Raw genomic sequence first — 27316 nt, 5'->3', positions numbered from 1 at the left:
CCCTTATACCAAAGTGGTTTCTTTTATACACGCGTGTCAAGCTTTCGTCCCTGTGCAATACGATGAAAAGTGTTAGAATGAGAAACATTGAAGAAAATAACAAACGAATGAAATCAACATTAGAAGTCAGTATTGCATTTGTGGTTACAGCAGCAATTGACCTTACCACGTGGGAGATTATAGCTACCTGCGTGACATCCGAGTCCAAGAAAATCAACAATGTGGAATGGCCTACTTGGATAATTGTTGATTAAACAAAAAAAAGTGGTTTCTTTAGACACGTGTGTCAAGCTTTCGTCCCTGTGCAATACGATGAAAAGTGTTAGAATGAGAAACATAGAAGGAAATAACAAACAAATGAAATCAACAACAGAAGTCAGTCGTGCATTTGTGATTACAGCAGCAATTGACCTCACCACGTGGGAGATTTAAGCTACCTGCGTGACATCCGAGTCGAAGAAAATCAACAATGTGGAATGGCTTACTTGGATAATTGATCATTAAACAAAAAGAAGGGAATAAGAACAGTCCCTTATACCAATGTGGTTTCCATAGACACGTGTGTCAAGCATTCGTCCCTGTGCAATACGATGAGAAGTGTTAGAATGAGAAACATTGAAGGAAATAACAAACAAATCAAATCAACAACAGAAGTCAGTCGTGCATTTGTGATTACAGCAGCAATTGACCTTACCACGTGGGAGATTATAGCTACCTGCGTGACATCCGAGTCCAAGATAATCAACAATGTGGAATGGCCTACTTGGATAATTGTTGATTAAACAAAAAAAAGAGAATAAGAACAGTCCCTTATACCAAAGTGGTTTCCTTAGACACGTGTGTCAAGCTTTCGTCCCTGTGCAATACGATGAAAAGTGTTAGAATGAGAAACATAGAAGGAAATAACAAATAAATGAAATCAACAACAGAAGTCAGTCGTGCATTTGTGGTTACAGCAGCAATTGACCTCACCACGTGGGAGATTATAGCTACCTGCGTGACATTCGAGTCCAAGAAAATCAACAATGTGAAATGGCTTACTTGGATAATTGTTGATTGAACAAAAAGAAGGGAATAAGAACACTCCCTCATACCAAAGTGGTTTCCTTAGACACTTGTGTCAAGCTTTCGTCCCTGTGAAGAATGAGAAACATAGAAGGAAATAACAAACAAATGAAATCAACAACAGAAGTCAGTCGTGCATTTGTGGTTACAGCAGCAATTGACCTTACCACGTGGGAGATTATAGCTAGCTGCGTGACATCCTAGTCCAAGAAAATCAACAATGTGGAATGGCTTACTTGGATAATTGTTCATCAAAAAGTAAAAATGGAAGAAGAGCAGTCCCTCATACCAAAGTGGTTTCCTTAGACACGTGTGTCAAGCTTTCGTCACTGTGCAATACGATGAAAAGTGTTAGAATGAGAAACATTGAAGAAAATAACAAACGAATGAAATCAACAACAGAAGTCAGTCGTGCATTCGTGGTTACAGCAGCAATTGACCTTACCACGTGGGAGATTACAGCTACCTGCGTGACATCCGAGCCCAAGAAAATCAACAATGTGGAACGGCTTACTTGGATAATTGTTCATTAAACAAAAAGAAGGGAATAAGAACAGTCCCTTATACCAAAGTGGTTTCCATAGACACGTGTGTCAAGCTTTCGTCCCTGTGCAATACGATGAGAAGTGTAAGAATGAGAAACATTGAAGGAAATAACAAACAAATCAAATCAACAACAGAAGTCAGTCGTGCATTTGTGATTACAGCAGCAATTGACCTTACCACGTGGGAGATTGTAGCTATCTGCGTGACATCCGAGTCCAAGAAAATCAACAATGTGGAATAGCTTACTTGGATAATTGATCATTATACAGAAAGAATGAAGTAAGAACAGTCCCTTATACTAATGTGGTTTCCATAGACACGTGTGTCAAGCTTTCGTCCCTGTGCAATACGATGAAAAGTGTTAGAATGAGAAACATTGAAGAAAATAACAAACGAATGAAATCAACAACAGAAGTCAGTCGTGCATTTGTGGTTACAGCAGCAATTGACCTTACCACGTGGGAGATTATAGCTACCTGCGTGACATCCGAGTCCAAGAAAATCAACAATGTGGAACGGCTTACTTGGATAATTGTTCATTAAACAAAAAGAATTGAATAAGAACAGTCCCTTATACCAAAGTGGTTTCCTTAGACACGTGTGTCAAGCTTTCGTCCCTGTGCAATACGATGAAAAGTGTTAGAATGAGAAACATTGAAGGAAATAACAAACAAATGAAATCAACAACAGAAGTCAGTCGTGCATTTGTGGTTACAGCAGCAATTGACCTTACCACGTTACAGATTATAGCTACCTGCGTGTCATCCGAGTCCAAGAAAATCAACAATGTGGAATGGCTTACTTGGATAATTGATCATCATACAGAAAGAATGAAGTAAGAACAGTCCCTTATACCGATGTGGTTTCCATAGACACGTGTGTCAAGCTTTCGTCCCTGTGCAATACGATGAGAAGTGTTAGAATGAGAAACATTGAAGGAAATAACAAACAAATGAAATCAACAACAGAAGTCAGCCGTCCAATTGTGGTTACAGCAGCAATTGACCTTACCACGTGGGAGATTATAGCTACCCGCGTGTCATCCGAGTCCAAGAAAATCAACAATGTGGAATGGCTTACTTGGATAATTGTTCATTAAACAAAAAGAAGGGAATAAGAACAGTCCCTTATACCAAAGTGGTTTCCTTAGACACCTGTGTCAAGCTTTCGTCCCTGTGCAATACGATGAAAAGTGTTAGAATGAGAAACATAGAAGGAAATAACAAACAAATGTAATCAACAACAGAAGTCAGTCGTGCATTTGTGGTTACAGCAGCAATTGACCTTACCACGTGGGAGATTATAGCTACCTGCGTGACATCCGAGTCCAAGAAAATCAACAATGTGGAATGGCTTACTTGGATAATTGTTCATTAAACAAAACGTGTAAGAACAGTCCCTTATACCAAAGTGGTTTCCTTAGACACGCGTGTCAAGCTTTCGTAAAGTGTTAGAATGAGAAACATAGAAGGAAATAACAAACAAATGAAATCAACAACAGAAGTCAGTCGTGCATTTGTGGTTACAGCAGCAATTGACCTTACCACGTGGGAGATTATAGCTACCTGCGTGACATTCGAGTCCAATGAAAGCAACAATGTGGAATGGCTTACTTGGATAATTGTTGATTGAACAAAAAGAAGGGAATAAGAACAGTCCCTTATACCAAAGTAGTTTCCTTAGACACGTGTGTCAAGCTTTCGTCCCTGTGCAATACGATGAGAAGTGTTAGAATGAGAAACATTGAAGGAAATAACAAACAAATGAAATCAACATTAGAAGTCAGTCGTGCATTTGTGGTTACAGCAGCAATTGACCTTACCACGTGGGAGATTATAGCTACCTGCGTGACATCCGAGTCCAAGATAATCAACAATGTGGTACACACGTAGTGAATAAGAACAGTCCCTTATACCAAAGTGGTTTCTTTTATACACGCGTGTCAAGCTTTCGTCCCTGTGCAATACGATGAAAAGTGTTAGAATGAGAAACATTGAAGAAAATAACAAACGAATGAAATCAACATTAGAAGTCAGTATTGCATTTGTGGTTACAGCAGCAATTGACCTTACCACGTGGGAGATTATAGCTACCTGCGTGACATCCGAGTCCAAGAAAATCAACAATGTGGAATGGCCTACTTGGATAATTGTTGATTAAACAAAAAAAAGTGGTTTCTTTAGACACGTGTGTCAAGCTTTCGTCCCTGTGCAATACGATGAAAAGTGTTAGAATGAGAAACATAGAAGGAAATAACAAACAAATGAAATCAACAACAGAAGTCAGTCGTGCATTTGTGGTTACAGCAGCAATTGACCTTACCACGTGGGAGATTATAGCTACCCGCGTGTCATCCGAGTCCAAGAAAATCAACAATGTGGAATGGCTTACTTGGATAATTGTTGATTCAACAAAAAGAAGGGAATAAGAACAGTCCCTTATACCAAAGTGGTTTCCTTAGACACATGTGTCAAGCTTTCGTCCCTGTGCAATACGATGAGAAGTGTTAGAATGAGAAACATTGAAGGAAATAACAAACAAATGAAATCAACATTAGAAGTCAGTCGTGCATTTGTGGTTACAGCAGCAATTGACCTTACCACGTGGGAGATTATAGCTACCTGCGTGACATCCGAGTCCAAGATAATCAACAATGTGGTACACACGTAGTGAATAAGAACAGTCCCTTATACCAAAGTGGTTTCCTTAGACACGTGTGTCAAGCTTTCGTCCCTGTGCAATACGATGAAAAGTGTTAGAATGAGAAACATAGAAGGAAATAACAAACAAATGAAATCAACAACAGAAGTCAGTCGTGCATTTGTGGTTACAGCAGCAATTGAGCTTACCACGTAAAAGATTATAGCTACCTGCCTGTCATCCGAGTCCAAGAAAATCAACAATGTGGAATGGCTTACTTGGATAATTGTTCATTAAACAAAAAGAAGGGAATAAGAACAGTCCCTTATACCAAAGTGGTTTCTTAAGACACGCGTGTCAAGCTTTCGTCCCTGTGCAATACGATGAAAAGTGTTAGAATGAGAAACATAGAAGGAAATAACAAACAAATGAAATCAACAACAGAAGTCAGTCGTGCATTTGTGGTTACAGCAGCAATTGAGCTTACCACGTAAAAGATTATAGCTACCTGCCTGTCATCCGAGTCCAAAAAAATCAACAATGTGGAATGGCTTACTTAGATAATTGTTCATTAGACAAAAAGAAGGGAATAAGAACAGTTCCTTATACCAAAGTGGTTTCCTTAGACACGTTTGTCAAGCTTTCGTCCCTGTGCAATACGATGAGAAGTGTTAGAATGACAAACATTGAAGGAAATAACAAACAAATGAAATCAACAACAGAAGTCAGTCGTGCATTTGTGGTTACAGCAGCAATTGAGCTTACCACGTAAAAGATTATAGCTACCTGCCTGTCATCCGAGTCCAGAAAAATCAACAATGTGGAATGGCTTACTTGGATAATTGTTCATTAAACAAAAAGAAAGGAATAAGAACAGTTCTTATACCAAAGTGGTTTCCTTAGACACGTGTGTCAAGCTTTCGTCCCTGTGCAATACGATGAAAAGTGTTAGAATGTGAAACATAGAAGGAAATAACAAACAAATGAAATCAACAATGTGGAATGGCTTACTTGGATAATTGTTCATTAAACAAAAAGAAGGGAATAAGAACAGTCCCTCATACCAAAGTGGTTTCCTTAGACACGCGTGTCAAGCTTTCGTCCCTGTGCAATACGATGAAAAGTGTTAGAATGAGAAACATAGAAGGAAATAACAAACAAATGAAATCAACAACAGAAGTCAGTCGTGCATTTGTGGTTACAGCAGCAATTGAGCTTACCACGTAAAAGATTATAGCTACCTGCCTGTCATCCGAGTCCAAGAAAATCAACAATGTGGAATGGCTTACTTGGATAATTGATCATCATACAGAAAGAATGAAGTAAGAACAGTCCCTTATACCGATGTGGTTTCCATAGACACGTGTGTCAAGCTTTCGTCCCTGTGCAATACGATGAGAAGTGTTAGAATGAGAAACATTGAAGGAAATAACAAACAAATGAAATCAACAACAGAAGTCAGCCGTCCAATTGTGGTTACAGCAGCAATTGACCTTACCACGTGGGAGATTATAGCTACCCGCGTGTCATCCGAGTCCAAGAAAATCAACAATGTGGAATGGCTTACTTGGATAATTGTTCATTAAACAAAAAGAAGGGAATAAGAACAGTCCCTTATACCAAAGTGGTTTCCTTAGACACCTGTGTCAAGCTTTCGTCCCTGTGCAATACGATGAAAAGTGTTAGAATGAGAAACATAGAAGGAAATAACAAACAAATGAAATCAACAACAGAAGTCAGTCGTGCATTTGTGGTTACAGCAGCAATTGACCTTACCACGTGGGAGATTATAGCTACCTGCGTGACATCCGAGTCCAAGAAAATCAACAATGTGGAATGGCTTACTTGGATAATTGTTCATTAAACAAAACGTGTAAGAACAGTCCCTTATACCAAAGTGGTTTCCTTAGACACGCGTGTCAAGCTTTCGTAAAGTGTTAGAATGAGAAACATAGAAGGAAATAACAAACAAATGAAATCAACAACAGAAGTCAGTCGTGCATTTGTGGTTACAGCAGCAATTGACCTTACTACGTGGGAGATTATAGCTACCTGCGTGACATTCGAGTCCAATGAAATCAACAATGTGGAATGGCTTACTTGGATAATTGTTGATTGAACAAAAAGAAGGGAATAAGAACAGTCCCTTATACCAAAGTAGTTTCCTTAGACACGTGTGTCAAGCTTTCGTCCCTGTGCAATACGATGAGAAGTGTTAGAATGAGAAACATTGAAGGAAATAACAAACAAATGAAATCAACATTAGAAGTCAGTCGTGCATTTGTGGTTACAGCAGCAATTGACCTTACCACGTGGGAGATTATAGCTACCTGCGTGACATCCGAGTCCAAGATAATCAACAATGTGGTACACACGTAGTGAATAAGAACAGTCCCTTATACCAAAGTGGTTTCTTTTATACACGCGTGTCAAGCTTTCGTCCCTGTGCAATACGATGAAAAGTGTTAGAATGAGAAACATTGAAGAAAATAACAAACGAATGAAATCAACATTAGAAGTCAGTATTGCATTTGTGGTTACAGCAGCAATTGACCTTACCACGTGGGAGATTATAGCTACCTGCGTGACATCCGAGTCCAAGAGAATCAACAATGTGGAATGGCCTACTTGGATAATTGTTGATTAAACAAAAAAAAGTGGTTTCTTTAGACACGTGTGTCAAGCTTTCGTCCCTGTGCAATACGATGAAAAGTGTTAGAATGAGAAACATAGAAGGAAATAACAAACAAATGAAATCAACAACAGAAGTCAGTCGTGCATTTGTGGTTACAGCAGCAATGGACCTTACCACGTGGGAGATTATAGCTACCCGCGTGTCATCCGAGTCCAAGAAAATCAACAATGTGGAATGGCTTACTTGGATAATTGTTGATTGAACAAAAAGAAGGGAATAAGAACAGTCCCTTATACCAAAGTGGTTTCCTTAGACACATGTGTCAAGCTTTCGTCCCTGTGCAATACGATGAGAAGTGTTAGAATGAGAAACATTGAAGGAAATAACAAACAAATGAAATCAACATTAGAAGTCAGTCGTGCATTTGTGGTTACAGCAGCAATTGACCTTACCACGTGGGAGATTATAGCTACCTGCGTGACATCCGAGTCCAAGATAATCAACAATGTGGTACACACGTAGTGAATAAGAACAGTCCCTTATACCAAAGTGGTTTCCTTAGACACGTGTGTCAAGCTTTCGTCCCTGTGCAATACGATGAAAAGTGTTAGAATGAGAAACATAGAAGGAAATAACAAACAAATGAAATCAACAACAGAAGTCAGTCGTGCATTTGTGGTTACAGCAGCAATTGAGCTTACCACGTAAAAGATTATAGCTACCTGCCTGTCATCCGAGTCCAAGAAAATCAACAATGTGGAATGGCTTACTTGGATAATTGTTCATTAAACAAAAAGAAGGGAATAAGAACAGTCCCTTATACCAAAGTGGTTTCTTAAGACACGCGTGTCAAGCTTTCGTCCCTGTGCAATACGATGAAAAGTGTTAGAATGAGAAACATAGAAGGAAATAACAAACAAATGAAATCAACAACAGAAGTCAGTCGTGCATTTGTGGTTACAGCAGCAATTGAGCTTACCACGTAAAAGATTATAGCTACCTGCCTGTCATCCGAGTCCAAAAAAATCAACAATGTGGAATGGCTTACTTGGATAATTGTTCATTAGACAAAAAGAAGGGAATAAGAACAGTTCCTTATACCAAAGTGGTTTCCTTAGACACGTTTGTCAAGCTTTCGTCCTTGTGCAATACGATGAGAAGTGTTAGAATGACAAACATTGAAGGAAATAACAAACAAATGAAATCAACAACAGAAGTCAGTCGTGCATTTGTGGTTACAGCAGCAATTGAGCTTACCACGTAAAAGATTATAGCTACCTGCCTGTCATCCGAGTCCAAAAAAATCAACAATGTGGAATGGCTTACTTGGATAATTGTTCATTAAACAAAAAGAAGGGAATAAGAACAGTTCTTATACCAAAGTGGTTTCCTTAGACACGTGTGTCAAGCTTTCGTCCCTGTGCAATACGATGAAAAGTGTTAGAATGTGAAACATAGAAGGAAATAACAAACAAATGAAATCAACAATGTGGAATGGCTTACTTGGATAATTGTTCATTAAACAAAAAGAAGGGAATAAGAACAGTCCCTCATACCAAAGTGGTTTCCTTAGACACGCGTGTCAAGCTTTCGTCCCTGTGCAATACGATGAAAAGTGTTAGAATGAGAAACATAGAAGGAAATAACAAACAAATGAAATCAACAACAGAAGTCAGTCGTGCATTTGTGGTTACAGCAGCAATTGAGCTTACCACGTAAAAGATTATAGCTACCTGCCTGTCATCCGAGTCCAAGAAAATCAACAATGTGGAATGGCTTACTTGGATAATTGATCATCATACAGAAAGAATGAAGTAAGAACAGTCCCTTATACCGATGTGGTTTCCATAGACACGTGTGTCAAGCTTTCGTCCCTGTGCAATACGATGAGAAGTGTTAGAATGAGAAACATTGAAGGAAATAACAAACAAATGAAATCAACAACAGAAGTCAGCCGTCCAATTGTGGTTACAGCAGCAATTGACCTTACCACGTGGGAGATTATAGCTACCTGCGTGACATCCGAGTCCAAGAAAATCAACAATGTGGAATGGCTCACTTGGATAATTGTTCATTAAACAAAACGTGTAAGAACAGTCCCTTATACCAAAGTGGTTTCCTTAGACACGCGTGTCAAGCTTTCGTAAAGTGTTAGAATGAGAAACATAGAAGGAAATAACAAACAAATGAAATCAACAACAGAAGTCAGTCGTGCATTTGTGGTTACAGCAGCAATTGACCTTACCACGTGGGAGATTATAGCTACCTGCGTGACATTCGAGTCCAATGAAATCAACAATGTGGAATGGCTTACTTGGATAATTGTTGATTGAACAAAAAGAAGGGAATAAGAACAGTCCCTTATACCAAAGTAGTTTCCTTAGACACGTGTGTCAAGCTTTCGTCCCTGTGCAATACGATGAGAAGTGTTAGAATGAGAAACATTGAAGGAAATAACAAACAAATGAAATCAACATTAGAAGTCAGTCGTGCATTTGTGGTTACAGCAGCAATTGACCTTACCACGTGGGAGATTATAGCTACCTGCGTGACATCCGAGTCCAAGATAATCAACAATGTGGTACACACGTAGTGAATAAGAACAGTCCCTTATACCAAAGTGGTTTCTTTTATACACGCGTGTCAAGCTTTCGTCCCTGTGCAATACGATGAAAAGTGTTAGAATGAGAAACATTGAAGGAAATAACAAACGAATGAAATCAACATTAGAAGTCAGTATTGCATTTGTGGTTACAGCAGCAATTGACCTTACCACGTGGGAGATTATAGCTACCTGCGTGACATCCGAGTCCAAGAAAATCAACAATGTGGAATGGCCTACTTGGATAATTGTTGATTAAACAAAAAAAAGTGGTTTCTTTAGACACGTGTGTCAAGCTTTCGTCCCTGTGCAATACGATGAAAAGTGTTAGAATGAGAAACATAGAAGGAAATAACAAACAAATGAAATCAACAACAGAAGTCAGTCGTGCATTTGTGGTTACAGCAGCAATTGACCTTACCACGTGGGAGATTATAGCTACCCGCGTGTCATCCGAGTCCAAGAAAATCAACAATGTGGAATGGCTTACTTGGATAATTGTTGATTGAACAAAAAGAAGGGAATAAGAGCAGTCCCTTATACCAAAGTGGTTTCCTTAGACACATGTGTCAAGCTTTCGTCCCTGTGCAATACGATGAGAAGTGTTAGAATGAGAAACATTGAAGGAAATAACAAACAAATGAAATCAACATTAGAAGTCAGTCGTGCATTTGTGGTTACAGCAGCAATTGACCTTACCACGTGGGAGATTATAGCTACCTGCGTGACATCCGAGTCCAAGATAATCAACAATGTGGTACACACGTAGTGAATAAGAACAGTCCCTTATACCAAAGTGGTTTCCTTAGACACGTGTGTCAAGCTTTCGTCCCTGTGCAATACGATGAAAAGTGTTAGAATGAGAAACATAGAAGGAAATAACAAACAAATGAAATCAACAACAGAAGTCAGTCGTGCATTTGTGGTTACAGCAGCAATTGGGCTTACCACGTAAAAGATTATAGCTACCTGCCTGTCATCCGAGTCCAAGAAAATCAACAATGTGGAATGGCTTACTTGGATAATTGTTCATTAAACAAAAAGAAGGGAATAAGAACAGTCCCTTATACCAAAGTGGTTTCTTAAGACACGCGTGTCAAGCTTTCGTCCCTGTGCAATACGATGAAAAGTGTTAGAATGAGAAACATAGAAGGAAATAACAAACAAATGAAATCAACAACAGAAGTCAGTCGTGCATTTGTGGTTACAGCAGCAATTGAGCTTACCACGTAAAAGATTATAGCTACCTGCCTGTCATCCGAGTCCAAAAAAATCAACAATGTGGAATGGCTTACTTGGATAATTGTTCATTAGACAAAAAGAAGGGAATAAGAACAGTTCCTTATACCAAAGTGGTTTCCTTAGACACGTTTGTCAAGCTTTCGTCCCTGTGCAATACGATGAGAAGTGTTAGAATGACAAACATTGAAGGAAATAACAAACAAATGAAATCAACAACAGAAGTCAGTCGTGCATTTGTGGTTACAGCAGCAATTGAGCTTACCACGTAAAAGATTATAGCTACCTGCCTGTCATCCGAGTCCAAAAAAATCAACAATGTGGAATGGCTTACTTGGATAATTGTTCATTAAACAAAAAGAAGGGAATAAGAACAGTTCTTATACCAAAGTGGTTTCCTTAGACACGTGTGTCAAGCTTTCGTCCCTGTGCAATACGATGAAAAGTGTTAGAATGTGAAACATAGAAGGAAATAACAAACAAATGAAATCAACAACAGAAGTCAGTCGTGCATTTGTGGTTACAGCAGCAATTGACCTTACCACGTGGGAGATTATAGCTACCTGCGTGACATCCGAGTCCAAGAAAATCAACAATGTGGAATGGCTTACTTGGATAATTGTTCATTAAACAAAAAGAAGGGAATAAGAACAGTCCCTCATACCAAAGTGGTTTCCTTAGACACGCGTGTCAAGCTTTCGTCCCTGTGCAATACGATGAAAAGTGTTAGAATGAGAAACATAGAAGGAAATAACAAACAAATGAAATCAACAACAGAAGTCAGTCGTGCATTTGTGGTTACAGCAGCAATTGAGCTTACCACGTAAAAGATTATAGCTACCTGCCTGTCATCCGAGTCCAAGAAAATCAACAATGTGGAATGGCTTACTTGGATAATTGTTCATTAAACAAAAAGAAGGGAATAAGAACAGTCCCTTATACCAAAGTGGTTTCTTAAGACACGCGTGTCAAGCTTTCGTCCCTGTGCAATACGATGAAAAGTGTTAGAATGAGAAACATAGAAGGAAATAACAAACAAATGAAATCAACAACAGAAGTCAGTCGTGCATTTGTGGTTACAGCAGCAATTGACCTTACCACGTGGGAGATTACAGCTACCTGTGTGACATCCGAGCCCAAGAAAATCAACAATATGGAACGGCTTACTTGGATAATTGTTCATTAAACAAAAAGAAGGGAATAAGAACAGTCCCTTATACCAAAGTGGTTTCCTTAGACACGTGTGTCAAGCTTTCGTCCCTGTGCAATACGATGAAAAGTGTTAGAATGAGAAACATTGAAGGAAATAACAAACAAATGAAATCAACAACAGAAGTCAGTCGTGCATTTGTGATTACAGCAGCAATTGAGCTTACCACGTAAAAGATTATAGCTACCTGCCTGTCATCCGAGTCCAAGAAAATCAACAATGTGGAATGGCTTACTTGGATAATTGTTCATTAAACAAAAAGAAGGGAATAAGAACAGTCCCTTATACCAAAGTGGTTTCCATAGACACGTGTGTCAAGCTTTCGTCCCTGTGCAATACGATGAGAAGTGTTAGAATGAGAAACATTGAAGGAAATAACAAACAAATGAAATCAACAACAGAAGTCAGTCGTGCATTTGTGATTACAGCAGCAATTGACCTTACCACGTGGGAGATTATAGCTACCTGCGTGACATCCGAGTCCAAGAAAATCAACAATGTGGAATGACTTACTTGGATAATTGATCATTATACAGAAAGAATGAAGTAAGAACAGTCCCTTATACCAATGTGGTTTCCATAGACACGTGTGTCAAGCTTTCGTCCCTGTGCAATACGATGAAAAGTGCTACCAGCGTGACATCCGAGTCCAAGAAAATCTACAATGTGGAATGGCTTACTTGGATAATTGATCATTAATCAGAAAGAATGAAGTGAGAACAGTCCCTTATACCAATGTGGTTTCCATAGACACGAGTGTCGAGCTTTCGTCCCTATGCAATACGATGAAAAGTGTAAGAATGAGAAACATAGAAGGAAAAAACAAACAAATGAAATCAACAACAGAAGTCAGTCGTGCATTTGTGATTACAGCAGCAATTGACCTCACCACGTGGGAGATTTAAGCTACCTGCGTGACATCCGAGTCGAAGAAAATCAACAATGTGGAATGGCTTACTTGGATAATTGATCATTAAACAAAAAGAAGGGAATAAGAACAGTCCCTTATACCAATGTGGTTTCCATAGACACGTGTGTCAAGCTTTCGTCCCTGTGCAATACGATGAGAAGTGTTAGAATGAGAAACATTGAAGGAAATAACAAACAAATCAAATCAACAACAGAAGTCAGTCGTGCATTTGTGATTACAGCAGCAATTGACCTTACCACGTGGGAGATTATAGCTACCTGCGTGACATCCGAGTCCAAGATAATCAACAATGTGGAATGGCCTACTTGGATAATTGTTGATTAAACAAAAAAAAGAGAATAAGAACAGTCCCATATACCAAAGTGGTTTCCTTAGACACGTGTGTCAAGCTTTCGTCCCTGTGCAATACGATGAAAAGTGTTAGAATGAGAAACATAGAAGGAAATAACAAATAAATGAAATCAACAACAGAAGTCAGTCGTGCATTTGTGGTTACAGCAGCAATTGACCTCACCACGTGGGAGATTATAGCTACCTGCGTGACATTCGAGTCCAAGAAAATCAACAATGTGAAATGGCTTACTTGGATAATTGTTGATTGAACAAAAAGAAGGGAATAAGAACACTCCCTCATACCAAAGTGGTTTCCTTAGACACGTGTGTCAAGCTTTCGTCCCTGTGCAATACGATGAGAAGTGTTAAAATGAGAAACATAGAAGGAAATAACAAACAAATGAAATCAACAACAGAAGTCAGTCGTGCATTTGTGGTTACAGCAGCAATTGACCTCACCACGTGGGAGATTATAGCTAGCTGCGTGACATCCTAGTCCAAGAAAATCAACAATGTGGAATGGCTTACTTGGATAATTGTTCATCAAAAAGAAAAAATGGAAGAAGAGCAGTCCCTCATACCAAAGTGGTTTCCTTAGACACGTGTGTCAAGCTTTCGTCACTGTGCAATACGATGAAAAGTGTTAGAATGAGAAACATTGAAGAAAATAACAAACGAATGAAATCAACAACAGAAGTCAGTCGTGCATTCGTGGTTACAGCAGCAATTGACCTTACCACGTGGGAGATTACAGCTACCTGCGTGACATCCGAGCCCAAGAAAATCAACAATGTGGAACGGCTTACTTGGATAATTGTTCATTAAACAAAAAGAAGGGAATAAGAACAGTTCCTTATACCAAAGTGGTTTCCATAGACACGTGTGTCAAGCTTTCGTCCCTGTGCAATACGATGAGAAGTGTTAGAATGAGAAACATCGAAGGAAATAACAAACAAATCAAATCAACAACAGAAGTCAGTCGTGCATTTGTGATTACAGCAGCAATTGACCTTACCACGTGGGAGATTGTAGCTACCTGCGTGACATCCGAGTCCAAGAAAATCAACAATGTGGAATGGCTTACTTGGATAATTGATCATTATACAGAAAGAATGAAGTAAGAACAGTCCCTTATACTAATGTGGTTTCCATAGACACGTGTGTCAAGCTTTCGTCCCTGTGCAATACGATGAAAAGTGTTAGAATGAGAAACATTGAAGAAAATAACAAACGAATGAAATCAACAACAGAAGTCAGTCGTGCATTTGTGGTTACAGCAGCAATTGACCTTACCACGTGGGAGATTATAGCTACCTGCGTGACATCCGAGTCCAAGAAAATCAACAATGTGGAACGGCTTACTTGGATAATTGTTCATTAAACAAAAAGAATTGAATAAGAACAGTCCCTTATACCAAAGTGGTTTCCTTAGACACGTGTGTCAAGCTTTCGTCCCTGTGCAATACGATGAAAAGTGTTAGAATGAGAAACATTGAAGGAAATAACAAACAAATGAAATCAACAACAGAAGTCAGTCGTGCATTTGTGGTTACAGCAGCAATTGACCTTACCACGTTACAGATTATAGCTACCTGCGTGTCATCCGAGTCCAAGAAAATCAACAATGTGGAATGGCTTACTTGGATAATTGATCATCATACAGAAAGAATAAAGTAAGAACAGTCCCTTTTACCGATGTGGTTTCCATAGACACGTGTGTCAAGCTTTCGTCCCTGTGCAATACGATGAGAAGTGTTAGAATGAGAAAAATTGAAGGAAATAACAAACAAATGAAATCAACAACAGAAGTCAGCCGTCCAATTGTGGTTACAGCAGCAATTGACCTTACCACGTGGGAGATTATAGCTACCCGCGTGTCATCCGAGTCCAAGAAAATCAACAATGTGGAATGGCTTACTTGGATAATTGTTCATTAAACAAAAAGAAGGGAATAAGAACAGTCCCTTATACCAAAGTGGTTTCCTTAGACACCTGTGTCAAGCTTTCGTCCCTGTGCAATACGATGAAAAGTGTTAGAATGAGAAACATAGAAGGAAATAACAAACAAATGAAATCAACAACAGAAGTCAGTCGTGCATTTGTGGTTACAGCAGCAATTGACCTTACCACGTGGGAGATTATAGCTACCTGCGTGACATCCGAGTCCAAGAAAATCAACAATGTGGAATGGCTTACTTGGATAATTGTTCATTAAACAAAACGTGTAAGAACAGTCCCTTATACCAAAGTGGTTTCCTTAGACACGCGTGTCAAGCTTTCGTAAAGTGTTAGAATGAGAAACATAGAAGGAAATAACAAACAAATGAAATCAACAACAGAAGTCAGTCGTGCATTTGTGGTTACAGCAGCAATTGACCTTACCACGTGGGAGATTATAGCTACCTGCGTGACATTCGAGTCCAATGAAATCAACAATGTGGAATGGCTTACTTGGATAATTGTTGATTGAACAAAAAGAAGGGAATAAGAACAGTCCCTTATACCAAAGTGGTTTCCTTAGACACGTGTGTCAAGCTTTCGTCCCTGTGCAATACGATGAGAAGTGTTAGAATGAGAAACATTGAAGGAAATAACAAACAAATGAAATCAACATTAGAAGTCAGTCGTGCATTTGTGGTTACAGCAGCAATTGACCTTACCACGTGGGAGATTATAGCTACCTGCGTGACATCCGAGTCCAAGATAATCAACAATGTGGTACACACGTAGTGAATAAGAACAGTCCCTTATACCAAAGTGGTTTCTTTTATACACGCGTGTCAAGCTTTCGTCCCTGTGCAATACGATGAAAAGTGTTAGAATGAGAAACATTGAAGAAAATAACAAACGAATGAAATCAACATTAGAAGTCAGTGTTGCATTTGTGGTTACAGCAGCAATTGACCTTACCACGTGGGAGATTATAGCTACCTGCGTGACATCCGAGTCCAAGAAAATCAACAATGTGGAATGGCCTACTTGGATAATTGTTGATTAAACAAAAAAAAGTGGTTTCTTTAGACACGTGTGTCAAGCTTTCGTCCCTGTGCAATACGATGAAAAGTGTTAGAATGAGAAACATACAAGGAAATAACAAACAAATGAAATCAACAACAGAAGTCAGTCGTGCATTTGTGGTTACAGCAGCAATTGACCTTACCACGTGGGAGATTATAGCTACCCGCTTGTCATCCGAGTCCAAGAAAATCAACAATGTGGAATGGCTTACTTGGATAATTGTTGATTGAACAAAAAGAAGGGAATAAGAACAGTCCCTTATACCAAAGTGGTTTCCTTAGACACGTGTGTCAAGCTTTCGTCCCTGTGCAATACGATGAGAAGTGTTAGAATGAGAAACATTGAAGGAAATAACAAACAAATGAAATCAACATTAGAAGTCAGTCGTGCATTTGTGGTTACAGCAGCAATTGACCTCACCACGTGGGAGATTATAGCTACCTGCGTGACATCCGAGTCCAAGATAATCAACAATGTGGAATGGCTTACTTGGATAATTGTTCATTAAACAAAAAGAAGGGAATAAGAACAGTCCCTCATACCAAAGTGGTTTCTTAAGACACGCGTGTCAAGCTTTCGTCCCTGTGCAATACGATGAAAAGTGTTAGAATGAGAAACATAGAAGGAAATAACAAACAAATGAAATCAACAACAGAAGTCAGTCGTGCATTTGTGGTTACAGCAGCAATTGAGCTTACCACGTAAAAGATTATAGCTACCTGCCTGTCATCCGAGTCCAAAAAAATCAACAATGTGGAATGGCTTACTTGGATAATTGTTCATTAGACAAAAAGAAGGGAATAAGCACAGTTCCTTATACCAAAGTGGTTTCCTTAGACACGTTTGTCAAGCTTTCGTCCCTGTGCAATACGATGAGAAGTGTTAGAATGACAAACATTGAAGGAAATAACAAACAAATGAAATCAACAACAGAAGTCAGTCGTGCATTTGTGGTTACAGCAGCAATTGAGCTTACCACGTAATAGATTATAGCTACCTGCCTGTCATCCGAGTCCAAAAAAATCAACAATGTGGAATGGCTTACTTGGATAATTGTTCATTAAACAAAAAGAAGGGAATAAGAACAGTTCTTATACCAAAGTGGTTTCCTTAGACACGTGTGTCAAGCTTTCGTCCCTGTGCAATACGATGAAAAGTGTTAGAATGTGAAACATAGAAGGAAATAACAAACAAATGAAATCAACAACAGAAGTCAGTCGTGCATTTGTGGTTACAGCAGCAATTGACCTTACCACGTGGGAGATTATAGCTACCTGCGTGACATCCGAGTCCAAGAAAATCAACAATGTGGAATGGCTTACTTGGATAATTGTTCATTAAACAAAAAGAAGGGAATAAGAACAGTCCCTTAAACCAAAGTGGTTTCCTTAGACACGTGTGTCAAGCTTTCGTCCCTGTGCAATACGATGAAAAGTGTTAGAATGAGAAACATTGAAGGAAATAACAAACAAATGGAATCAACAACAGAAGTCAGTCGTGCATTTGTGGTTTCAGCAGCAATTGACCTTACCACGTGGGAGATTATACCTACCTGCGTGACATCCGAGTCCAAGAAAATCAACAATGTGGAATGACTTACTTGGATAATTGATCATTATACAGAAAGAATGAAGTAAGAACAGTCCCTTATACCAATGTGGTTTCCATAGACACGTGTGTCAAGCTTTGGTCCTTGTGCAATATGATGAAAAGTGTAAGAATGAGAAACATAGAAGGAAGAAACAAACAAATGAAATCAACAACAGAAGTCAGTCGTGCATTTGTGGTTACAGCAGCAATTGACCTTACCACGTGGGAGATTCTAGCTACCTGCGTGACATCCGAGTCCAAGAAAATCAACAATGTGGAATGGCTTACTTGGATAATTGTTCATTAAACAAAAAGAAGGGAATAAGAACAGTCCCTTATACCAAAGTGGTTTCCTTAGACACGCGTGTCAAGCTTTCGTCCCTGTGCAATACGATGAAAAGTGTTAGAATGAGAAACATTGAAGAAAATAACAAACGAATGAAATCCACAACAGAAGTCTGTCGTGCATTTGTGGTTACAGCAGCAATTGACCTTACCACGTGGGAGATTATAGCTACCTGCGTGTCATCCGAGTCCAAGAAAATCAACAATGTGGAATGGCTTACTTGGATAATTGATCATTATACAGAAAGGAATGAATAAGAACAGTCCCTTAAACCAAAGTGGTTTCCTTAGACACGCGTGTCAAGCTTTCGTCCCTGTGCAATACGATGAAAAGTGTTAGAATGAGAAACATTGAAGAAAATAACAAACGAATGAAATCAACATTAGAAGTCAGTATTGCATTTGTGGTTACAGCAGCAATTGACCTTACCACGTGGGAGATTATAGCTACCTGCGTGACATCCGAGTCCAAGAAAATCAACAATGTGGAATGGCCTACTTGGATAATTGTTGATTAAACAAAAAAAGTGGTTTCTTTAGACACGTGTGTCAAGCTTTCGTCCCTGTGCAATACGATGAAAAGTGTTAGAATGAGAAACATTGAAGGAAATAACAAACAAATGAAATCAACAACAGAAGTCAGTCGTGCATTTGTGGTTACAGCAGCAATTGACCTTACCACGTGGGAGATTATAGCTACCTGCGTGTCATCCGAGTCCAAGAAAATCAACAATGTGGAATGGCTTACTTGGATAATTGATCATTATACAGAAAGGAGGGAATAAGAACAGTTCCTTATACCAATGTGGTTTCCATAGACACGTGTGTCAAGCTTTCGTCCCTGTGCAATACGATGAGAAGTGTTAGAATGAGAAACATTGAAGGAAATAATAAACAAATGAAATCAACAACAGAAGTCAGCCGTCCAATTGTGGTTACAGCAGCAATTGACCTTACCACATGGGAGATTATAGCTAGCTGCGTGACATCCTAGTCCAAGAAAATCAACAATGTGAAATGGCTTACTTGGATAATTGTTGATTAAACAAAAAGAAGGGAATAAGAACAGTCCCTCATAGATACAATTGAATTGTAATTATTCATTTCATAGTAGAAACTGGTATTCGTCCAAAGAAACATGAATAGAATTGGGATTTTATAAATAAAAAAATATAAAAATTGAATATAAGATTCTAACATATGAATTTAGCAATAAAGAGTTGTAATAATAACAATATAAGATTCTACATTCGAAATTTAATGCCGTCTTTTTAATCGATTGCAGAGTTTATTCATTTGAAACCTTGCTTTCATATTTCATATGCATTGTCATTTCTAGACATTACTCTATTTCATTGGTCAATTATTATTTGATTCTGAATTGCGAAACGACGAATTTTTCTATTCTTTTAAATCTGAGGTCTAAAAATGTAAAAGAATTGAATAGACTTGACCAATCCTTATTCAGAAGCAAATTCTAGAGGTTTTAGTCATTTACATTAGTAAATGGTGGAACATCCAAAATGTTACCAAATCGAGGCCTATGCCATTGAATAGTTGGTATCCCAGACAATCGAAACTACTAGCGTACACCAGATGTAAATTATAAGCACAGACCTTTAACTGTAGTAAGAGAGAAATTCAATATATTCTGAGTTCTCATGTCTAATATCCAGGATAATAAAATTTGAAGAAATCCAATCTGACCTTGGACAGAACTTTTTTTTGAGTAATTATTCAACTAAGTTTTTATTTTCAAGTGAATTAGAGGACCAATAGAAAAAAGAAATTTTATAGTAATCAGAGACGAGAATTCTCCAAAAAAATTGTTCTGACCCAGGAAAAGGAATAATAGGTTATAAAACGGAAATTAATGAGTGTTTTGTTCTGGGTCATTATAGATATAGGTTAATTCAGAGTTCATGACTGGTATATTTGTGATTTTTGTGAAACAAAAAAAAATTACATGATTCGAGTGCATGAAGTACGATCTTCCAAAATATCCTCATTTATCTAGGTTACAGAAGTAGGAGAACGTAGCGCCGCTGAACACAGGGGAAAATTATAAAGTTTGGTCAAGTTTTTTTTATTACATTGAGCGAAATTCACCTGATTTGAAGAGCAAAGAAAAAGGAATAAAGAGTCCAAAGTCCTGAAATAGCTAATACTGTTTATGGTTGATTGGAATTTTCACGAAGACGATCTTTTTTTCCTTCTGAGATGGTAGTTCTTGCAAAAATTTAATTTAAGTTTTAGGAAAAGAAATTTCTTCAAAAAAAACAAACAAAATTTTACATTTATACAAAGTTCGTTTATTGAAATATAATATTTGTTTTTTATATACATATACATATACATATATATAACATTGTAAAGTCAATTTATCATATTCTCCCGAAATACAATACATGGCATTACTCATGAAACAACAGAAAAATATTACAATGTTCAGCATCCTTAAATCTAATCTGTACAAATTAACAACTATATCAATGAATCTTTACACTTCACACCGTATCACTCCTTCGATAAAATAATAAATAAGGAACTCTATCTCCTTGACGTTTAAGAACATCATCTTCCGTAACTCTGTTTATTTTAGAGTCATCAAACCTCAACCATGTATTATACCCCGAATGGAAAGTATCTGCTATATAATGCCCATAGCTGGCCTCCTTTCCTACATGGTATACTACAGATATTAATTTATATTGTCTCTCCGCTGAAGTATTCGTCCTTCCAGATAATATTTTAGAATCAATCTACAGATTGATGGGAAATTCTATAGTCTTCATTATTTTAGTGCAGCCATTCATTCTGTATTCGAAGCATTTCAAATGTAATACTAAAACTACAGGCAACTTCTCTATCATGTTCCGTTTAGCATCGTATAAAACGATGAGGCCTCAAACGAATTGCCATTGTCTATATTGACGAAAGTTTGCTTCTTGTTCTTCTTTTTTGAACGTGACTTGCTTCTTACATTGGGCAGATTATCGAAGTTATTCATAAATTTACACCTGGATTAGTTGAATAATGAAAATACATATATAAAATTGTTATTCAATCAGAGTTGCAAATTATATTAATTTATACTTACATATTTTCACTCATTGTTATTGATTTCAGTGCATTATTGTGAGTGAAGTTCTCTGATAGCCGTTTGAGGAGATTACAAAGTGGTGGGCAAGCAAGTAAGGCTTGTAATATTGAGTTTATATAACAAAAGTTACTTTTGTTTCGTAAACACCTGGGTTTAAAACTGGTTTGCGTCCCAGCAATTTAATAGTTCTTGAGAAATTCTGAAAATTTAAAAATATTACTAACCATGATAGAAACTTGAATTTTCACTGATATCTGTAGGTGAAAACCAAAGCATTCCACTTTTCATCGAGTAAAATGGGTTCAACTAAGTAAAATAATTATCTACTATAGATGTAAGCAAATTGTTAGTTGAAAGTAAGATAAATATATAAAAAAAGATATGGTTTTGAACTCACCTCCTAACATATGAGTGGCTGAATCTATTTTTTTGACTACTTTTGTATGTTTTGAAGATGTTACATGTGAATCATTAATTTTATTGTCTATTTTCTCATTCGATATTGTTTTAACATCTTTATCAAATAGACAAGCCCATGATTTTTTCCATACATTTACTGTGGGCTCCTCAATTTTAGATTCATTTTTATTCGAGATGCTACTTTCAATTTTTTCAATTGTCCTATTGGAAATTGTATCATTTTTGATTATCTCTGTATTATCTCTTGCATTAATTTCAACTGTTTTTACAGCTGAACTAGGGGGAGTTGAAGGTTTCGAATGTTTTCCTGTCATCTCATTCTGGATAAAAGGTTTTGTAATTGATAATCCATTGTAATTGATAACAGATTTTCTACACTCATTTTCTGAAAAAGTTGATATTAGTTGATTCATTATTATATTACATATTCATATTGACCATGAATAATTCTTTTAAGATCTCTATACTTACTTGCAGAAAATTTTTGTTTAACTCTACAGGATAATTTGTATTCACAAGAATTGGTAAATAATATATTATTAATAATACCTCTTCTTCTTCTAACTGAGTTAACTCCAAGAAATGTAGATTCTGAAAAAAAAAATAACAATATAATAGTGGAAATCATTTTGGAAATTATAATATTTCTGTATATAGTATATCCAAAGTCCCTTGAAATAGTCTATAAAAACGCTTGGCCAGAGATAATTGCAAAGCAGTCATAAACCAGTAAGGCGAAATTTATATCCCTCAGTGGAAGCAGAAGGCTGAATGATAATGATGTACAGAGTGATTCACCGCGATGGCTTATTGTTTATGGAAAACTAATAATAATTTTGTGCTGAAAATTTAATCAATTTCAGATTACTACCTTCTTATTTCAAACGGCACACCCAGTATATTATTGCATTATCAGATAGCTTGGTTGATGATAATTTCAGCAATATGGCAATACTTGAGTATAAGCTGAACAGTTCATAAGTTGAAGAGATTCCTATAGATATCTAATGAAAAGTTTTTCGGAAAAATCTTTATTTTTTTATTCATTCAGTCAAATTTACGTAGATATGAAAAGAGAGGGGTCTCAAGCAAACTCTATACTTAAAGAGTTTTCGAGGAAAAACTTCAACTAAGGAAAACTGCAATTTCTCATTGAATGGAGTAGTCTATGACTTCCAGAAAACATGAAAAGAAACTAAAAAGTCGAAATTTCTTGAATTGTAATAAATATTTCGTTAAGAAAGTTGAAAATTCATAAACCAATAAAAGAAACTAACTACATAAAATATAACTGATATTTGAAAATATTCGAATAAATGAAAATATCCCTAAACAAGTATTAAAAAAATTACCTCCATATTCAAACAATTGAATATTTAAACATGAAACTTTCCACTAGAAATATCACTTCAACAACTGTTTATAAAGTAACTCTTTGAAGAATGTTCGCTAAACTGAGGTTACTTACAATTTGTCAACCCGGCATGGTTGACAAACATAGAATATTTTTCTTCTTCTTAACTATGTACAGGTCGAGCCATATACCTAATATTAGGGGCAAGTTGCACCATTTGCCTAAACATTGATTAAAATTCAAACATTGATTAATTTCTGATTTCTCTTGAGAAATCATAGAGTAATCAACGTTTAAATTTTTAATTAATGTTTAGGCAAATGGTGCAACTGGCTCTTTGTCTATTAGGTGAAATATAGAAGTGCGCGTGCGCCGCATATTTTTTTGTTCATTCAGTCAATTTTACGTAGATATAAAAAGAGAGGGGTCTCAAGCAAATTCTATACTTAAGGAGTTTTCGTGGTAATGTCAATTGCTGCTGAAACCACAAATGCACGACTGACTTCTGTTGTTGATTTCATTTGATGGTTATTTCCTTCAATGTTTCTCATTCTAACACTTTTCATCGTATTGCACAGGGACGAAAGCTTGACACACGTGTCTAAGGAAACCACTTTGGTATGAGGGACTGTTCTTATTTCCTTCTTTTTGTTCAATCAACAATTATCCAAGTAAACCATTCCACATTGTCGATTTTCTTGGACTCGGATGTCACGTAGGTAGCTATAATCTCCCACGTGGTAAGGTCAATTGCTGCTGTAACCACAAATGCACGACTGACTTCTGTTGTTGATTTCATTTGTTTTTTATTTCCTTCTATGTTTCTCATTCTAACACTTTTCATCGTATTGCACAGGGACGAAAGCTTGACAAACGTGTCAAAGGAAACCACTTTGGTTTAAGGGACTGTTCTTATTCTCTTTTCTTTGTTTAATCAACAATTATCCAAGTAGGCCATTCCACATTGTTGATTTTCTTGGACTCGGATGTCACGCAGGTAGCTATAATCTCCCAAGTGGTAAGGTCAATTGCTGCTGTAACCACAAATGCACGACTGACTTCTGTTGTTGATTTCATTTGTTTGTTATTTCCTTCTATGTTTCTCATTCTAACACTTTTCATCGTATTGCACAGGGACGAAAGCTTGACACACGTGTCTAAGGAAACCACTTTGGTATAAGGGACTGTTCTTATTCCCTTCTTTTTATTTAATGAACAATTATCCAAGTAATCCATTCCACATTGTTGATTTTCTTGGACTCGGATGACACGCGGGTAGCTATAATCTCCCACGTGGTAAGGTCAATTGCTGCTGTAACCACAAATGCACGACTGACTTCTGTTGTTGATTTCATTCGTTTGTTATTTTCTTCAATGTTTCTCATTCTAACACTTTTCATCGTATTGCACAGGGACGAAAGCTTGACACACGTGTCTGAGAAAACCACTTTGGTATGAGGGACTGTTATTATTCCCTCTTTTTTGTTTAATCAACAATTATCCAAGTAAGCCATTCCACATTGTTGATTTTCTTGGACTCGGATGTCACGCAGGTTGCTATAATCTCCCACGTGGTAAGGTCAATTGCTGCTGTAACCATAAATGCACGACTGACTTCTGTTGTTGATTTCATTTGTTTGATATTTCCTTCAATGTTTCTCATTCTAACACTTTTCATCGTATTGCACATGGACGAAAGCTTGACACACGTGTCTAAGGAATCCACATTGGTATGAGGGACTGTTCTTATTTCCTTTTTTCTGTTAGATGAACAATTATCCAGATAAGCCATTTCACATTGTTGATTTTCTTGGACTCGGATGTCACGCAGGTAGCTATAATCTCCCACGTGGTAAGATCAATTGCTGCTTTAACAATAAATGGACGGCTGACTTCTGTTGTTGATTTCATTTGTTTGTTATTAAATTCAATGTTTCTCATTCTAACACTTCTCATCGTATTGCACAGGGACGAAAGCTTAACACACGTGTCTAAGGAAACCACATTGATATAATGGACTGCTCTTATTCTCTTCTTTTTGTTTGATGAACAATTATCCAAGTAAGCCATTTCACATTGTTGTTTTTCTTGGTCTCGGATGTCACGCAGGTAGCTATAATCTCTCAATTGGTGAGGTCAATTGCTGCTGTAACCACAAATGCACGACTGACTTCTGTTGTTGATTTCATTCGTTTGTTATTTCCTTCAATCTTCCTCATTCTAACACTTTTCATCGTATTGCACAGAGACGAAAGCTTGACACACGTGTCTAAGGAAACCACATTAATATAAGGGACTGTTCTTATTCTCTTCTTTTTGTTTAATGAACAATTATCCAAGTAAGCCATTTCACATTGTTGTTTTTCTTGGTCTCGGATGTAACGCAGGTAGCTATAATCTCTCAATTGGTAAGGTCAATTGCTGCTGTAACCACAAATGCACGACTGACTTCTATTGTTGATTTCATTTGTTTGTTATTTCCTTCAATCTTCCTCATTCTAACACTTTTTATCGTATTGCACAGAGACGAAAGCTTGACACACGTGTCTGAGGAAACCACATTGATATAAGGGACTGTTCTTATTCTCTTCTTTTTGTTTAATGAACAATTATCCAAGTAAGCCATTTCACATTGTTGTTTTTTTTTGGTCACGGATGTCACGCATGTAGCTACAATCTCTCAATTGGTAAGGTCAATTGCTGCTGTAACCAAAACTGGACGGTTGACTTCTGTTGTTGATTTCATTCGTTTGTTATTTACTTCAATGTTTCTTACTCTAACACTTTTTGTCGTATTGCTGAGGGATGAAAGCTTGACACACGTGTCTAAGGAAACCACTTTGGTATAAAGGACTGTTCTTATTTCCTTTTTTTTGTTTTATCAACAATTATCCAAGTAGGCCATTCCACATTGTTGATTTTCTTGGACTCGGATGTCTCGCAGGTAGCTATAATCTCCCACGTGGTAAGGTCAATTGCTGCTGTAACCACAAATGCACGACTGACTTCTGTTGTTGATTTCATTTGTTTGTTATTTCCTTCTATGTTTCTCATTCTAACACTTTTCATCGTATTGCACAGGGACGAAAGCTTGACACGCGTGTCTAAGGAAACCACTTTGGTATAAGGGACTGTTCTTATTCCCTTCTTCTTGTTTAATGAACAATTATCCAAGTAAGCCATTCCACATTGTTGATTTTCTTGGACTCGGATGTCACGCAGGTAGCTATAATATCCCACGTGGTAAGGTCAATTGCTGCTGTAACCACAAATGCACGTCTGACTTCGGTTGTTGATTTCATTTGTTTGTTATTTCATTCTATGTTTCTCATTCTTACACTTTTCATCGTATTGCACAGGGACGAAAGCTTGACACACGTGTCTAAGGAAACCACTTTGGTATAAGGGACTGTTCTTATTCCCTTCTTTTTGTTCAATCAACAATTATCCAAGTAAGCCATTCCACATTGTTGATTTTCTTGGACTCGGATGTCACGCAGGTAGCCATAATCTCCCACGTGGTAAGGTCAATTGCTGCTGTAACCACAAATGCACGACTGACTTCTGTTGTTGATTTCATTTGTTTGTTATTTCCTTCAATGTTTCTCATTCTAACACTTTTCATGGTATTGCACTGGGACGAAAGCTTGACACGCGTGTCTAAGGAAACCACTTTGGTATGAGGGACTGTTCTTATTCCCTTCTTTTTGTTTAATGAACAATTATCCAAGTAAGCCGTTCCACATTGTTGATTTTCTTGGGCTCGGATGTCACGCAGGTAGCTGTAATCTCCCACGTGGTAAGGTCAATTGCTGCTGTAACCACATATGCACGACTGACTTCTGTTGTTGATTTCATTCGTTTGTTATTTTCTCCAATGTTTCTCATTCTAACACTTTTCATCGTATTGCACAGGGACGAAAGCTTGACACACGTGTCTATGGAAACCACATTGGTATAAGGGACTGTTCTTACTTCATTCTTTCTGTATAATGATCAATTATCCAAGTAAGTCATTCCACATTGTTGATTTTCTTGGACTCGGATGTCACGCAGGTAGCTATAATCTCCCACGTGGTAAGGTCAATTGCTGCTGTAATCACAAATGCACGACTGACTTCTGTTGTTGATTCGATTTGTTTGTTATTTCCTTCAATGTTTCTCATTCTAACACTTCTCATCGTATTGCACAGGGACGAAAGCTTGAGACACGTGTCTATGGAAACCACATTGGTATAAGGGACTGTTCTTATTCCCTTCTTTCTGTATAATGATCAATTATCCA

The sequence above is a fragment of the Harmonia axyridis genome, chromosome 2, assembly GCF_914767665.1.
Source record: "Harmonia axyridis chromosome 2, icHarAxyr1.1, whole genome shotgun sequence".
Taxonomy (NCBI): domain Eukaryota; kingdom Metazoa; phylum Arthropoda; class Insecta; order Coleoptera; family Coccinellidae; genus Harmonia; species Harmonia axyridis.
Note: the sequence above shows the minus strand (reverse complement) of the source record.